General features: G+C 33.1%; 1 protein-coding gene and 1 pseudogene across 1 annotated transcript in view; one reads left to right on the forward strand and one right to left on the reverse strand.

Annotated features, from left to right (window-relative positions):
- LOC143203938 (discoidin domain-containing receptor 2) overlaps positions 1 to 19,453 on the reverse strand; it is a 403,820-nt gene that overhangs the window by 297,399 nt on the left and 86,968 nt on the right. The gene's annotated exons all lie outside the window — the stretch shown is intronic.
- LOC143203409 (uncharacterized) lies at positions 10,629 to 11,388 on the forward strand (annotated as a pseudogene).

Genomic DNA, 19,453 nt, shown 5'->3' on the forward strand with positions numbered 1-19,453 from the left:
GATGGCAGGTCCCCCGATTCCCCAAGCTCGGCCCGCTCTCAACGTTAACAAACAAGTCGATCTTAATTTCGCCATGGCAAAATGAGAAATTTCCCAATAAAGACCAGGTATTATTAGATGGGAGACTAACGGCAGTAATAAGCGCACAAAACCGCAGTTCCAACTGCGATATTAACGTCAATTTCTCAGCATGTTTAATTGTTTTCGGAGAGCGATCAACACCGGGTGAACTACCGATATGGGAAACGTGTCGATGTCGTTGGGAATGGGGGGGAACGGAGACCTGTGAGCGGTTGGCTGCCGGAGTATGTCGACGTCTTGCCTTGTGCCTTTTCACCTTCGCATTGATGCGTAATTGTAATAAAGACACTGGTTTGATTTTTTTTTGTCGATGTGAGCATAGACGGCGTCATTTTAAGCTGATTGTTGAGCTTCACCAAAAAAATATCTCTAACAAAAAACTTAACCGACTTCAGAAAATAAATAAGTAACTCACTACAAATTAAAAAATAATCAAACTTAGAGTTTTAACACAAAAAAAAACATTTAAAATTTAATGTGTACCTAATAATCCTTGTAATAACAAAATAAAAATAAACAGAAAGTTTAGTGCTTTAGACTATCTAGTATCCGTATTCTATATTCTACTATATACATATAATTTAGCTTAATACCTACCTAAGGATATTTATCAACATACAATAACAGGTCAATTGAAAAGTCCCCGGCCTACCATAATAAAACACATTTTTTTGGCAAAACTAGTTTTTTTATTAAATATAATTCCCTTCAAGGGTGATACCCCGATTATAGCGACCCTCTAACTTTTCGATACCATTTTTGTAGTACAAATTATCCTTTGCTTCAAAATAGACCTCAGTTTTGGCGATCACGTTTTCATTCGACGCAAAATTCTTCCCAGCGAACATTCTTTTGAGATCTGAGAACACGAAATAGTCGCTGGGAGTCATATTTGGACAATACGATGAGGAAGCAATTCGAAGCCCAATTCATGGATTTTTGCCATCGTTTTTACTGACTTGTGACACGGCACATTGTCTTGGTGAAGCAGTACTTTCCTTTTCTTCAAATGCGGCCGTTTTTCGGCGATTTCGTCCTTCAAACCATCCAATAACGCTATGTATTAGTCGCTGTTGATGGTCCTTCCTTTTTCAAGGTAGTCAATGAAAATTATTCCATGCGCATCCTAAAATACAGACGCCATAACCTTGCCAGCCGATTGTTGCGTTCTCCCATGCCCTGGAGCGGATTCATCGTGTGCAGTCCACTCGGATGACTGTCGACTGGACTTCGGAGTGAAATTATAGAGCTATGTTTCATCTATTGTCACATACCGACGCAAGAACTCAGGTTTATTATGCTTGATCATCTTCAAACACTGCTCCGAATCATCAACTCATCGTTGATTTTGTTCAAAAGTGAGTTCACGGAGCACCCACTTTGCACAGAGCTTTCTCATACCTAAATATTCGTGAATGATATGATATATACACGTTCAGTTGATATCTTTAGAGTGTCTGCTATTTCGTTCAACTTCAATTTACGATCATTCAAAACTATTTTGTGGAGTATTTAAATGTTTTTATCGGTAACAACTTCTTTAAGGCGTCCACTAAGCGTTTAGCGTCTTCGGTGCTCATTTCACCACGTCTAAACTTAGCGTACCGATCCTTGACGGTTGATTTTCCTGGGGTAATATCCGGAAACTCGGCTTCAAACCAATATTTTGCTTCAACTGTATTTGTTTTCTTCAAAAAGCAATATTTTATCAACACGCTAAATTCCTTTTTATCCATTTTTTTCACAATAACAAAAGTCGTTTCACTCAAAATGCTATAATTCATAAACTAATGATCCGACAGCTGTCAATCTTTTGAGGGTTAGGGTTACCCAAAAAGTATATGGATTTAATTCTAGTGGCGCCATCTATGTGTCAGGCCGAGGACTTTTCCATGGACCTGTTATAAGTCGACGCCGAACCCAAACAGTTATATTAATTTATATATGTTTTTTTTTTGGTAATTTAATTTTCTCTGTATGTCACAAAATTATATTATTATTTCTTATCAACAATTCGCGAAAATAGAAGTGGTTTATAAATAATCGGTCTGGATCTTTATCTTCATTTTCATACGATACCCTAGAAAAATATATTAGGAATGACACTGGACGCGAAGCTACATTGAAATGGTCATGTGAAGAAGAAAAATAAGAACTAACCGAAGATATTAAATTGAGATGAATATTTTGGCTATTTGGAATAAATTCTGCCCTGTCACCATACAACAAAGTACTGTTCTACTAGCAAATCCTTAAACCAATGTAGAAGTCTGGCGTCTAGATATGGAGTTGTACCAAGAAGAGCAATCTGGACATAATTCAGTCATTTCAGAATAAAATAATTAGGAGTGCCTTTAATTATTCATTTTAATTCAGTAATAGTGATCTTCATAGAGTTTTGAATATAGACGGCATTAACCAGATAATTAAAAAACGTGATCAGAATAAGGAACAAAGACTTTACCATGTTAATACTGAGGCAGTCCGGATGTTCAACGACGCGGACTCAAGAGAACTAATTCCTTCGAGCTGGTGCAGTGTTCGACAAGTGCAAAAGCAGTGCACAGTGCAAATGTATTCGTTAATATTAGTGCAAGTTGATGGAATCTAAGAGAATTAATCATTTTAACTTCCTTCAATAGTTTGGGATTGTATAATAACATATTAGTCATTGAATAAATATTGTTTATATTGTAATTTTTGGAAATATTACCAAGATAAAATGTAATAAATAATATTACTTAAATATAATCGCTTTATTTTTGTGTTTAATGAATGCACATTCAGGTTGAAAGAGAGAAAATTTTGAAAACCATATGTTGAACAGAGAAACACCTTTTTATAAAATTTTGTTTTATTATTTGAGAACAATTTCTATTTTAAGACCAGCTATCATGCGACGGTCCCATATACCCTAATACCATTCTACTACGCCCTGCTTGTTCCTCTCTATGATTTTCCAGATTCTCAGGAAATATACCCAGGTGACCACGGGAAAAATGTCGTTTTCGAAAGTAGCCGGAAAAGTAAAGTTTTGCGGCATCACAAAACAAGTTCTTTATTGGTAAGTGCTTTATACTTGTCTAGAACATTTTCTACCACTAACGCAAAATCATCTCCAATCTTTAATTTTAGAAACTTTTACAAACTTTTAACTCTTCCATTCTTAGCTTAGGAAAATATCTTAGTTTGATGTATTTCATTATTTTTTCCCCTCTTTGTCGAACATTTTGGCGAACTGTTTCTAACATCTAACTAGGTATATAGCAATGCTGGTGATATATCATATATCATTCCTAATAATCCTAATTCCCAATTTCTACTATCTCGCAGTCCAAAATCAATACAGATCGACCATTTATGTTTATTACAATACAAGTGTAGCTTTTGCCGAACCAATTCAGCTCTTAGTTACCTGCGGATCTATTAAACTGTTGATTTAAACTGAAGAATCATCTTATATCCAAAGTATACCAAAATATTAAAAACTGAAATCAACTTAGTACTTTCATGAATATAATTACAACAACAAGTAACAAGGATTCCTCTTTTGAGCTGTGTAATCAATCAATGTTTTGTTGGGCACAATACTTCCATCATAATAGGTGAATTTGATCCTGATTAATTAAAGAATTCACAACTGTTAAATACATTTCTATAATTCCGTTCAAAGATTGTCCTATTTTCTTCGGTCAATTGATGTTAGTTGATGACACCCACACAATTATTTCGTCACTAGAATTACAAGGAATTTTACGCGAGTATGAAGGAGAGTTTCTTCTATTTCTATTGATTTCAACTTTATGTTTATAACAATTATCTTATTTTTATATCTGACGACGCACACGTCAATTGGCCATTATTGGGTCATCAGAACTACAAAATTAAAAGATGGATTGAAGGTGGCTAAAGACCTCTAGCTATAAACTATTATAATTAGGAAATATCTATGCTTTAAAAAGTACTCTTAGACCGTGGATTCTTCGAACAAGCGTCGCAGTTTAAGTTGAAAGTCCAACAATAGTCGGACTAAGTGGAATAAGTTGCAAAATAACATAGTATATAAGAAGTGCGACAAAAATTGCAGTTCAAGGTGCTCAGTTGTAGACTAGTGGAAACTAGGACAAATATGGAGGACTAGGACGTTTGTGCAGCTGTGTCGAGCTGTGAGAGGTGATGAGTAAAATGTCTAGATATGGGGGTTTAGTGTATATTAAAATAGGATTGATTTGGCAGTATTGTTCAATAACAAGTTGCCACTTCTTTTAGTTAAAAGAAAATAGTTCTCTAGTACATTAAAAGTTTTGGTTTTAAACCCTATATGTATTCATATTTCTTTACTGAATGTACCTATATGCATTTTTAGCAAAAATGCGTTTAAAATTAGAGCATTTTCTCACAAAGGATGGTAAAAATACGTTAACGGATATTTCCAAGGAATGCAGCGCTATTTTAATATTTCCCAGTAAAAATTCATCATCCTAGGAAAACAGAGAAAGAAAAATGATGATGACCATTGGCGGAGAATAATATCATAAAATGACCGTCTGCAAATTAACTCTATGACAACGTGGAAGAATTGTTCTTCATATATAATACAAAGAAATACCGGTAATTTGTATATAATAAATTATATAGTATTGTTTTGATTTAGTTTTTTTACCCAGCTGTATTTGTTGAAATGACAGTCAATCTTATTCAAATTCAAAGATATTTAATTTTAATTGTTATGTAAAAGTTTAAAGTTATCCAAAATCAATGTAATACAAAGGAGGACATTTTAGCAGAAAATATTTTAGTACCAGCGTTACCATTTATATGGACAAATATGTCCATATTTCCTCCTAATATCAATCAACTAATTAAGTTCTGTTACAATTTTATTTGAGTGCATGACAATTGATAAAGGGCTAGCCCAATACACACATTATTAAATTAAAGAAATTAGTGATCTAATATTATTTTAATTAGTATTCCTATAGACTGAAATCGACTATCGACTGTTTAGTAATTGACTACTTTTTACTATCGACTGTTTCAGTCGCTATTTTTGGTTCGACTGATTTTGTTAGTATTTACTATCGACTGTTTCAGTTTGCACAGTAGTTTGCTTGTAAATAACAATATATTGTATATTAATATAGCAGCATTATGGAACGATATTTTTAAAGACTGTTAATGTAATAGATGAAAAGATGATAAGTAGTAAAATACTTTTGACTATTTTTATGGCAATAATAGGTGATATTTCGATTACTTTCTTGATTTTTGTTAAACATATCTCAGTTCAATAATAAATACAGCATTTACTTTATTTAAGAAGCTGTATTAGTTATTGTGCAATCATTTTTAATTATGTCATGAATTAGTTTTTTTTTCTATGATTAGGTATATGTTTAATTCTTATTTAGTATTTATGGTTATTGTACATCTCTAGTTTTTAGGGTTTGTTTAAGTTCTATTATATTGTCCATATTTATTATAGTATATTAATTGAAAATAGAAATTAGCATATCAAAATACGATAAAATATTTGTGGGGTATTATTTTATTCCATAGAAAAATTCCTTTACTTTTTACATATCCACAGCACATTCAAATATAAAAGTAATTCTACTTCTTTTAAAATGAAATTATTAATTGCATGTTAATAGTATTCAGTAATTACTTTTTTCCTTTTCTTCTTTAAGATTAGTACGTGAAGGAATATGTACATCTCCGTCTCGCTTATACTACCGTTATAAAATATAAGAACATATAAATTTAACTGTTCCAAGCTATTATCTCCGTCTTTTCCTCTCTCACAATTTATAACATGAAGGGTTCGGTCAAATTCGTCTGACATCACGAATTGAACAAAACAGTCGAACCGTGCATTTGACTAAAAATAGTAATTACTATTTTCAGTCGCTAGTTTTTTGGCTATCGACTGTTTCGACTGTTTCGACTGTTTTGCGACTATCGACTGTCTTGACTGTTTTCAGTCGATATTTCCCAATGCTAATTTTAATGCTTCTCAATGTATTTTTCCAAAGCATTTTGGCCTAATTTAAAGACATTTTTATAATTTCAATACCAATATTTTTAACATTAAGGATTTCTATGAAAAAAATTGTTCCAATATGATTCTTTATAAATTGTTCACGATAATACCAATGAAGTTTTATTACAACTTCCTTTAAGTTCCTTTAATTTATCTAAGGAATTCGAATATATTTATCCAATATTTAAATTATAAAATTTAATGATCTAATAAATATTTTGATTAGTTTTTCTAAATTAATCTTTTCGGTATATTTCTCCATAACATATTAGCCAATTATATAAATATTTCTTCAATTTTCATGTTAAATTTATTGAAATAATCGTATGTGAGTTTATTTCCACATCGTGGATTTTCAAACATTATACAGGCTAAAAATAGTCTGGATACCATTTATTAACTTACTAATAACATGTTTAGCATTCCTCTATAATTAGAAAACCGAACAGAATAGAAAATATTAATGGAAAACTGAATAATTAAATAGGGAAACAGATAATAACAATATTTTTGTACCGGATCCATTAGTTGAATTGCCTTTTGTATGATTAATTTCTTTTTAATAATGCAATAATGACACTTTTAAATCAGAAATAATATGTTGAACCTCCTTAAAGAGCCTTATATTTGCTGATTCTATTCGATATTTAGTTATATTAGGGTTAGAACCAATAAATACTTGGGATAGATGATATTTGGTAACAATATAAGGTTTATACATCCTATAAAATATTCTTACAAAAAAAATTGAACCAACTTCAAAAAATAAATAAGGAACTCACTAAAATGTAAAAGGTATGTATATAGAAATCGTTGTAATAACTAAATACAAATCACTTTGAAGTCGGTGTCGGTTTACTTCCCATTATCCATCATATCAGTTCAGAAATAATATTACACCCAAATATCTGATTATTTTAGATAAAAATATATGTGAAAACTTTGTGCATGCCTTTGAAATTTGAGGTTTTTCCTCGATTTCCAATGGGACCATCTCGGAAGTGCACTCTTTCGAATAAAAAAGAATGTTGACAATCGGTCCATAATTGACGGAGAAATCGACGAAGATACATTATAAAAAAATATACGGTCGAACATAGAACCTCCTGCCTTTTGAAGTCGGTTAAAAATATGATTTATTCTTAAAACGTTCGGGAATTACTTGGCACAATGAACTTGAGGAGTGGAGTCCTTGGTGGTATTCTGGAGCATTTGATTGTACCAGTCGATGCAATAATTTATTAGTGAGACCAAATCTTATTCATATTATTAAAAATCATCATGCAACCTCTTATATAAGCAAATAGAATTAGTGCATATAGCTGTTTCACTCCCATCTTATGTTCTTGTACTGAAACAATATTTTCTGATCTTATTCTATTATCATTATTAACCGTTGGTAAGCACGCAATACAATTTCGCTGTGACTTGTCTGTTATTTGGAGCCATTTAAACATAAATGCATTTTTAACAGCGGAAAGAAATGAACATGGTGCAGAACATATTACAAAACAAATATTTAGTCTTTCTTGTCGTCAGTACGAACTTCCCTACAATTTGTGAACTTTCTTCGGGCTTCGATGTTGATTTATTTCACATGTTATATCCCTACATGATGAACTTCGATTCGATTGAAAAGGAATTCACAAATGGAAACTCGACAAATATAAGAATTCACTGAGATCTTATGTAAAACAGAAATATCGAACTTATATTAGTTCTCTGTTTAAGGTAAAATGCCAGAGCCAAAAAAAATTCATGATGGCAAGAGATGTTGCGTTATGATAGCCAACATAAATTTACTGCGGAAGTTAGATTTCTTGAATCACTGTGACAACATCGATGATAATATATTTCAAAAAATGTTACTGTTAAAAACAAAAACCCGTCGTTCAAACAAATCCTATTCAATCTAAAATTAGATATGCTTAGCATGATCTTAAATTACAAATATAATTTAATATATTACTACTGTTCTGTTGCACTTGCATTAATACACAAGTAAGGCGAGTATGGGATAAAAAACGTCACTATGTATTTCCCAAATTAAAATAAAACTAATTTATTTAAACTAAAGTTAAGAATATACTTACACTAAACAACTTACACAACTTCCTTAAACAAGCTCGTGTGGTTTGGTTCGCTGCAATCTTAAGATTTCCTGCGTGTTGTCCAGTAGCTTGTATTGCTTCCACGTTACTAAGATTTAGCAAACTTATTCATATTTTAAGGCAAATTCTTGGATCATTTCGTGTATCCATTTGATTCCGAGGTCATCGCGTAACTCTTCGTTAATTACACAGCGAGAAGCATTGGTAATTATTCGTAGAAATTTTTTTTGGATGCGTTGGATTACTAGAAGGTTTGATGTCTTAGTGCAACCCCATATTTGCATCCCACAGGTCCAAATTGGCTTTATGATTGACTGATAAACCAATCTCTTTGATTTTATATCAAGTTGAAAGTATCTTCCGAATAACCGGTAAAATTGGTTGACTTTGCGTCTAATCTGGTCTCCTTTTTGTCTAACATTATGTTTCCAATATAACCTATCATCGAGATATATTCCGAGGCTGATTCTGCATGAGGAATCGGGCGTCCGTCAAGTGATATAATTAGATTTTTGTCATTTCGCCGTAACGCAAAATTAACATGGACAGATTTGGAGCTATTAAGCTGCATTTTATAATCTCCAGCCCATTTGCAGATCTTGTTGACCGTTACTTGTCCTTTTTCTACAGGCCTGAACATATATACACCTTTTACCATGTTAACTTATATACTCAAAGGTTGAATAAACGACAATTAGGAAGACAACAAAATAAATTTTGAATGATATGATGTTGGGAATAAGAAAACCATTTTCATTAGGACTTTGAATTAGTTTTCGTTTGGTTATTTAATGAAAATTAACGTTTCAGTTAACAGAAAAATCCGTAACAAATCCTATATTGTCTCTCTTTCCAATGTCTCTCTTTCAAAAACCAACTTAATTCCTAATCCACTCTAAACAACACAATAAAAAGTGTAATAAAGACAACAAAATTATGGAAAAGGTAAAAGTTTCAAAACTTTCGATAATCATAATATTTTTTAATAATTCATTGTAGACATTGCCTTGCTTTCGTTGTTCTTTGCTATATTGCTTTGCTATTTTGCCATATTGCTCTAATTTGGTTTGATTCAGCTGTTATATTGGTTAAAGAACTATCAGTTATGAATATGGTTAATGCAATATATTATAGCACACTAGTGGAAAAGATCTCAACAAGTAAATCGGCAAAAGCTGTAATTAAGGAATAGCTTGCATAACGTATTAAATATTCAAAATACCATGTTAAAGAGTGAGTATTTGTTGGTATTTGAAAGTAGAATTGATACTTGGTAAAACTTTAAGGGCGTTTTATGAAATTTACGTTTTTTTTAGAAATGGGCTTGAAAAAAGATACATGGTAGATCAGATTGCTGAATAATATGGCCACAGAGCACTATATCTTGCTCCATATCATCGAATGTTCAATCAAATCGGATTGTTATGAACTGAGATAAAGAATTACTACAATAGGCATGCAGGCCGAGAAAGACATACAAGCAAGATCTGTTTGGATATGTAAACAGAAGATGTTTACAATAATACCCTTCTGTACTCTTAAAATTGACAAATGATGGAATTATGTACTAGTCTTAGATTGGAAATTAACAGCATAGTTACTGACTGACTGAGTGGCTCAGCAAGCTCAAGCAAGTGATTGATTAATTTTTAGACGTGGTATTGCGATTCAATACTGAAATGTATCAAGATAAGGTAAATTAATAATTAGTAATTAGTAAAATAATAATAACAACTAAAGTTGAGTATGTAATAAATAAAAAATAATTGTAAAAAACTACATTATATAGTGTGGCAGGTTTATGGTATGTTTGTTCAGAATATACATGTGCATTTGGTTAAAATGATTCAGGCGAGAATAAATACTAACTGTTTTGCAGACATTCCAAAAGCATTATTATAATTTCGTCAAGAAAAATGTACACAGCGAGTAGATTAAAACGTTTAGTACCATCCAACCTGATTAAGGGACAAATGGATTTTTAGAATAAGATACAATAGTAATTAAATTAAATATAATATTAGTTTATAAGTCTGTATTACGTAAATCCCATGAAATACTTATTGTCCATTGGACAGATGGTGGAATTCTAAGAGAATAATAACAAGACCCTATTAAAAAATTGTCGTTCTTTGTCTTAAAGTTTATTTTATGATTTTCCGCTGAGTTATGAACAAAAACGTGAAGAAAATACCTTTTTTTTGGTATAAAGCTTGCATTTGTAATAGTAATCAGACTCATATTTGAATTTTTTATAAAATTTAATTATTTTTAATACATTTAAATATACCGCGCGATCAGAGCGGTGTTTAAACATTCACGCAACGCTGATAGATGGCTCTAGAGTGATACACAACAATCAGGTCTTTTGTACAAATCTAGAGTATCTTAAAATGTCGTCGCGAAAGTGTAAATATGATGCTGATGCATTTTGTTATATATGTGGGCAAATTATTAAAGTTCGAGACGTAATATACGAATTAAATACATCTCACGTTCTACGTGAAGCCTACGAAGCATATTTTAACTGTCCTGTTCGGAATCAAGACAAGACATGGGCTCCACATGTTGCATGCAATAATTGTAAAAGATGTTTGGAAGGTAATCAGAAAATTTTCATTAAATAGTGAATTAAATACAATAGACATATTAAATTCTATTTCTATATTTTAGGTTGGTATCGAGGTGAGAAAAGGCCAATGAAATTTGCAACACCAAGAATTTGACGAGAACCCAAAGATCACGTTAACGACTGCTACTTTCGCATTGTGCATCCGAGCTAAAGATGTAGAAGTAAAAATGCAAAAAACCTATCGAATATCCTGATCTGGAATCCTCTTCTGCTCCAGTCGCACGTGATCTGACACGACCAATACCTGAGGCACCGAAAAAATTATCGCGGAAAATTAGCTCATCTTTTAGTTCTCATACAATTCCGATAAGGAGTTTTTACCTACACCAGATCAACCAAAACACCATCTTATTACTACAGAAGATTTTAATGATTTCATTTGGGATTTAAATTTGCCAAAAAGTAAAGCAGAGATTTTAGGCTCTCGCTTAAAACGGTGGAATTTGCTTGACGATGATGTATCATGGATTAGCGGAATAGGAGTTGGCGCTGCTGGCACCCCGCCCTTGTTCAACATCTGAGATTATATTTCTGGGTATTTTGTAGAACGTTATTCCACTGTGTAAAATTCGACATGCCTCAAGGTCGCTACAACACTTCCCTGTCAGAATTTTATATACAATTATTTTAAGCAAATAAAAATACAAAAATGTATGATAAAATCAAATACAAAATACTGATATACCAAACAAAATATGCTGCATTAAAAGGGCTATGAAACATATGATAAATCGAAACGTTTGTGGTTGGTACGGTTGCGATCTGGTACCGCTGTTGATAACTTCCAGTCCTACAGATACCGTGCTTCATCGTCGCTTTGGCACTTGAATGTGGTCCATCGACGACGTTGAAAACAAGCTATTTTTCGGACAGGGCTCCCGTAATCGACGCTGTGGGAGGATCGATTGTTCGATTCTAGTACCTCGGCGAAGACATGACGAGTCTACGGTGATTACAATCGGTACCTAGCTTCAGGGGCTGTTCTGTGACTAATCCGTAGTCACATACGTTACGGTAATTCAGAAAAAACAAATAACGACGGTATCCGACCGAAGCTGCCCAAAGCCTTTCAAATCAAAATGTCTGCCATTATGACGGAGACGGCGAGCGAAGGAAGACATTTTGATTCAAACATAGCGCTGAAAGAAATGTATAGCCGAGACGCTGATGATTAAACAGTGATGTAAAAATCTCTAAGAGTTCAAAAGATTGTGAAACAAATAAAATTTGGATAAAAAATTTAAAAAAAAATGAATTGGAAATAATGAAATGAAATTTAAGGTACATTGTTCCAGCACTAAAATAAAATTTAATGAGAAGCAAATGTTTGAATGAATGTAATGTCGAAGGAATAATGGTAAAATCGAAAACGAATCGAATTAAAAGTATTGAAAATGTTGAAACAAAAAATATAACGGCCACGTAAAATACACCATGTTTCACCTACCCTCCATTCACGAGTCCAAACCTAATTTTGCGAAACACCACGGGGTCGGGGTCACCACTTTAGGCTAAGTTATATGGCTCGGTGAATGGAAGTAAAACGAAATGAAACGGTGGTGTTTACATTATATAAACGGATGGCAGCGGTGTTACCTGGAGACGAGGCTTGGGAAGTTGATGGTGGCACGTCTAAACCAAACGATGGTCGTTTACCGAATCATTAGAAATATACTTCAATAACATCCCAGATAAAAGTCTCGGGGTTGCCAGCTATTCGTTATCGGGTTCTAGTTGGCGCTGCTGGCACCCCGCCCGTGTTCAACACCTGGGATTATATTTCTGGGTATTTTGTAGACCGTTATTCCACGATGTAAAATTCGACATGCCTCAAGGTCACTACACGTTCTAGCGGTTTGCTAAATAAAAAAGCAAACGTTTTCATGCCCTATATATATTTGTTCCTCTAATTACAGCCTAAAGAATTAGAATAAAATGCTTTAAAATCAAGTCAAGTCAAATATTGTGTTGATCCGTGTAATAAAAAGGACAAAAATGTTCAACTACCAAACAGAGGCGAAACAGATGCCCCTCGTAGAGGCTTTGGCTCCGAAATTTCGAAATGAAAATCTATCGCCATTGAGGGACGACTACTCTACCCAATTAGGAAACGGCAAAACACCACAATCCAAACCGGAATCGACCAATTGCCCCGATATCGAACGGGCTTCGTACGATTCGACCATTAATAAAGATCGATTCATTGGGTGCCAATTATGAATTATTTAAAACTTTCAAGTGCGACCGTTCGTTCGGTCCCAGCCGTTGTCGACTAAATATATTTTCCATTTATCCGGACGGATTTAATATTCCGTCGCTATATTTATAATTTAAGGGTCCTCATATCGACGATTTCGCGTTATTTTTTTGTTTTGATTCCGAAGGGCGGGACGACAATGTGACAGGTCGAACAGTTTCGGCCCCCCACCGCCGAGCGCCTGTCAATTATGTTTATCGTTTCGCGTCGCCATTAGAATTAAAAAATATATACGTATGATACAATTCAATTGGGTGACACTTTAAGCCAACAAATCCGCCGGGATGGTAAACAAAAATGAATTAACCGAAAAAAATAACATATATTGGTTTTAAACGCGAATGTATAGTGAACTGGCATGGGATTATAAACGAGCGAAATCTGTCGGTGTTAATAAAATACAGTTATCGGATTGAATTTATTTTTAAAACATTCTGGCTATCATCAAAATGTAAAAAAAACCGGGGATATGGTAAAAATTACAATTAAAAATAGTTAGTACTATTAGAAATAGTAGAAATATACCTAAAAAAAGTAATAAAAGTATGGAAATTATCATTGTAAAAACTGTTAACTACTCGCGAGGACTATATCTGAAGCAGAAATTATGAGAAACAGTCTAAAATAATTTGATATAAAGCGACAGTCAGAAGGCCAAAAAGTAACAGTAAATTGTTCAAAAATCCAGAATAACGTGAGAAGACATTTAGCTATAACATGAAATAAAAATAAGTGCGAGGAAAAGAGCAGATTGGATATCAAGAGATATATAAAGATAGAAAAGTTGGAAGCTTGGGATAAGAAATAAAGTATGCCAAGTTTATAAACCGATGCCTTGCAAAGAAGCCAGAAATAATCATGCACATCATGCAATATAACACATGGACAAAAAAGTTCCGGTTCTAACATATTTATAGGGCTAATTCTATTGCATTAACCACTTTTTCAGTTAGTTCTAACCTTTAAAATGTTAAAATGTTGTTATTTTCAAAACAATGGATCAAAAAAAATGTTATGTTTTAGTTTTACGCTGCTTGTTGATGGGAAAAAATACTGTTCAAGCGAAGCAATCGTTTGAAATGTGTTATAAGGACTTCACTCCATCGGAAACAAAAATAAAACGTTGGTTTGCTGACTTCAAACGTGGTTGTAGAGACACCGATGATGTGGAACGCAGTCAACGTCAAAACCAGAAAACATTACAAAAATCCACAAAATCGTTTTGAATGATGGAAAAGTGAAGTTGCGTGAGTTAGCTAACATAGTAAAAACAAGAAAGTGTTGACGATAATGAGCAGTGTCGTACGTTCAGCGTATTTGCCAGATTTGTCTCCCTGCGACTACTGACTCTTCGCAGACCTCAAAAAAATCTTCACCGATAAGAAAATTCGGTCGAATGAAGAGGTCATTGCTGAAACTGAGGCCTATTTTGAGGCAAAAGATAAAATCATTCAACAAAAATGGTATTGAAATCTTAGAGCACACTGAAATAATCGCGTGACTCTTGATGGAGATTATGTTGATGAATTAAGCCCATGTGTTAATACATCTTGTTATATGTTGGGAACACTGCCTCTGTGTAAATAATGCAATAATGTATTGCTATGTTTACATGCCAATTCCTGTATATATGTTATATTTCAGCATATAAGGCTTTGATATGCGATGGTTCAAACAAGCGATAGGTGAAATGTGTGAAAACAGCTGAAATGTTTAAAGCTTCACAAGTAATGGATCCACAATAATAACAGCTAAATAATATCAGCTAAAAGGAATAGTTAACTGATATAGATCGACAAACTTAAAAAATGCCAGGCCAGATAAAATAAATCTACAGCGGCAAAAGTGACAGCTAATTCAACTATTCGACGAAAATAGAACGGAACTTCTACAAACATAACATTAATTGATGGGTTGATATTGCGAAACATTTTATAACGGAAGTTAACGTTAACCTGCGCAAGAAGCTGTGTAATGATCATAAAACGTGGACACTATTAGGAAACGTTATTAGGAGAATGTAGTTCACTGAATCATCGTTTACATTGTTTCCTACAAATTGCCGGGTTTATATATAGAAAACCCTAAAAAAAGTCTACAATCTATCTGCTTCCTACAGCAAATCATGGGGAAGATTCCGTTATGATTTGGGCGGCAGTATCATATTATTCAGCCAATCCGCATTACTATAAATCAATATCTCGACCTCATGGATAAAGTTCTGAATATGATTAGTATATTGTTGCCAAAAACATCCAAATTGCAAGATGACAATGCGTACATACATACAGCCGAAAATATTTAATATTGAGTCCTGAGCTGTATTACAGCAAGATGATTCATGCTTCCAAGGTCAGCACAATTGGTAAACCTCTCAATGTGAAAGACTTCGTTGGCCTTCTGGAGCAAGAAAGAAACTTCAGAACGTAGAACTAGAGTAGCTGGCAAACGGGACAAGAACTTGCTCACTCATTTATACTATTTTATTCAACATTCCCTTTCTCACTCGTTAAAAGCCTTGGAAATGACTCAAGAAGCAGGACATTGGCTACCATATTAGAATTAAAGTCTGGAGATGTTGGTCGGCATTTTTCGCATGTCATAAACCATTCCAGTGGCAGAAAAGCATTGGAATTTTGCATCGAATAGCTAATGTAGACGAAAAGGGTATTCGCTATGATAATCCCAAGTGGAAAAAACCCGACAGCGCTTCTACATCCATGAGCTATTCTCCAGATATTGCTGGAGCTGATTTTTGAAATTCCCTTTAAAAAAGCCACTTTATAACAGGGCTAACTGACGAAATTTTTAATGTCTCCTCCGATAAATATCCTCAAAGCTTGTTTCTTAATACAAAGCGTAAATCTAAATTATTATTTCATAACAAGGTTTTGCTGTATAAGTTAATACTAAGACCCATTTGGATCTATGGTATTGACATACAACATAGTCATCCTTCAGAGGTTCCAGAATAAAGTGTTGCGAGTCATCGTCAATGGCACATATTACGTGTCCAACAAACTAATTCAATGCGATATCCCATTAGAACCCGTAACGAGTGTGATTCGAAGATTTAGTGCAAATTACTCTGAAGCACTGTTAGTTCATCCCAATGCACTCGCCAAACAGCTAAATGTGCGCGACGACAGTGAAGTACGTAGTCTCAAACGCAAACTACCATACGAAATGATTAATAGACAGATAGAGTGAGATTTAATAATGTCTAGAATAAGCTAGAATAGTTTTTAGAATAAGGTACGATATACTTTAGAATAAGTTAGAATAGTATCTAGAATAATGTTTAGATTGTGAGTTTATACAGCAGATCACTTACTGAAGCGATCTTCTACATGTCAGTATAGTTATATTGTCTAACGGAAATCATAAAATAATAATTATTGCCCAAAGGCAGATTGTTGAAATTTTAAGAGATTCATAAAAAAAGTGTTTTTAAGTCTGCGAATTTGAATCATCTAGGAAAACGTCTAGTCTATTATACGTGTAATTGTACTTTTGATTATGAATGATTGAGTGTATGAAAAAAATTTATGAAAGGACGATAAAGAAAAAAATATTGCTTAAAGAGTTTCTTAGAAAACAAGAAGTCAAGAAGCTTATATATACCACAAGTAGAAAACTATGGCTACAACAAATCATTGGAATAATGCGGACATTGTGATGTTTAAATATTAATAAACTACATAATTAACACAGTTATTAGACCGAAAATCAAGGTTAAATTTTTGCAAAATTAAACTTTTCAGCAAGGTCATAAAAATGGATTCCCAGAATCACTCTGCATCGTTATTCTAACGAAAGAATGCTCACAATATATTCCTGTAGCATTTGTTTCTTAGATGAGATAGTACACAAAAGCGAATTAATAGAGCAATTGTAATCACACCATTAAAATGACAACATTAAGTGTGGAGTTGATTTTCCGTTGCTTTATATAAGTCTGATTTAGTTCCATATGATCAGACGTCGACGGATTTTGGCTCTCTAAGTCGCACAATATCAACTCATGATTTACTGTGAAATTCGATTCAAATAAAATATCAATAACGGTATTTTCAGCCAAAATTGCCAAAAAGTTGCCAAATTTACAGCTAGGCTATTTGCTTTATAGATGTATTTTATTTTATTTTAGAAAATACATTTAACAAAACTTTCTGACATTAACTTTTATATTTTGTTTTGAGAAAAAAATAGAGTAGATACGAATTTTTAGTATTTCGTACAATATATAGTCTTGCCCTTAGATTTGGCAACACGGCATGATATTGCAAGCCAAGCGTTTCTCTAAAGAAATGAAGATCTACCATATTGCTTTGATAAAACGTTGTGCATTTATTTGTTTAACTGTTAAAGCGTCTGATATGGAATTTTTTAAGTTATATTGTGATGGTCCTTTTTACTTAAAATGAAGGCCTCTTACTTTAACATTTCAGCGTTTTAACAGGATTAAAAATATGGACAGTCAAATGGATGGATTATTAATTTATGGATAAATTAATTAAATGACTTAAATTTTGCAGTGAAAGTAAATTAATATGTCAAGTTTGTAACATGACATATTTAGTAGCAAGAGAAAGAAAGATTTCACCATGAGCTTGCTGTACAACTAAAGCCGATAACAAGAAGGATCATCTGCCTTCTCTGTGCCTCCAATTTAATGAATTTAGTTCATACATACTGAATTTCGGCAGCATCTTTGTCGGATCCATAAAATAGATATTAAACAATCTAATCTATATTTTAAGAATTTGTAAGATTTTGAAAGTTGGAAGCCACAGGACGATTAAAAAAATTGCTTAAAGAGCTTCTTAGAAAACAAGAAGTCAAGAAGCTTATATACCCCCATATAAGAAGTTATCATCAAGGTAGTATTTTGCATAAAACTATTGATATAATTATTATCTTACGAATGAACTTCAGGTAGGGTACGATAAGTTAAGAAGGCTTACAGGCCAAAAATTAATTTGAGTCTGTTTATATAAGTTTTTTTTTGTTAAGAATGTTATAAGACTCAGTACTCAAGCAAATGCAAATAGCCAATATGAAACCCAGAATAATATTCGACAATTGAATTTTGATAAGGTAATAGAGAATTATATATTTAAGTAATTTCAATTAATCGTCCAGTTTATAGGCTCTGCAGAAGTGCAGTAAAATATTGCATACCATTAATCCTGAAAAGGTAAAAGGTAAAAAGAAATATGTAGCTAATACACAGCCCTACTTATGACATCCCAAGCAATACTGAGAATATTCAAATATTTCTAACAGCGGGGACGCGCGCCAGCGCAGTATAGTCAATCTACTGGACCACGATGATTTTTAATGTATTCTGGTGTTTTCTATATTTCAATTAGCAGGCCTCTTGGGCGCTTATACATATTACAAAACCCTTTGTCCTCTCTTGTGTGTAGATTATCAAAAAGTTGTCACGAACGAAATATGTCCTATACTAAATGATTTATGCTCTTTATCCAATCATTATACATATATATATATATATATATATATATATATATATATATATATATATATATATATATATTTATATTTACCTACTAATTAACACTGACACTCTTCATTACAAAGTAAGGACTGATAAAAACGGAGGAGCCTGGTGTCCTCAACGACAAGCCACCCGAGAGCCGGAAGAATGGATCCAAATAGACCTGAAGACAGTGCACGTCATCGCGTCGACGGAAATCCAAGGTCGTTTTGGGAGTAGCCAGGGTATCGAGTACGCGGAAGCTTACATGCTGGAGTATTGGAGACCGACGCTCCAGAAATGGATTCGATATCACAACGCTAAAGGGGAAGAGGTAGGTTTATATTTTTTACCAACATTAATTTCCTACTGAAATTGAGCATAAATTATTTATATATTCCCATTGTATAATCTCAGTAGAACAAGAAAATGAAACGAAGAAAAAATTAACTCATTAAATCCTTAGATAACAACAAATTATTTTGTGTAGATTTTTTAAGTTATATTGCATACAGTTTCCGACATTTAAGCCGATATTTTGAGTTTTAAATATACGAAGACAGCTACAGATATTGTCAGCTGCATATGAGTTCCATCCAGAGGGAAAAATCAGTTTAATCATCTCCATTTTTGCAACAAATTGATAAGCAAGCTTGGAAACCAAATATTCGATGCGTTAATATTTTTTTATTAATATATATTAAATTTAACATTCACGCCACTTCGTAATATTCTTGTAGATGTGTGTAGATTTTTTAAGTTATATTGCATACAGTTTCCGACATTTAAGCCGATATCGTCAGCTGCATATGAGTTCCATCGAGAG

The sequence above is a fragment of the Rhynchophorus ferrugineus genome, unplaced genomic scaffold (assembly GCF_030347505.1).
Source record: "Rhynchophorus ferrugineus isolate W39M unplaced genomic scaffold, kcgeb_rfMv2 rfM10, whole genome shotgun sequence".
NCBI classification, from domain to species: Eukaryota; Metazoa; Arthropoda; class Insecta; order Coleoptera; family Curculionidae; genus Rhynchophorus; species Rhynchophorus ferrugineus.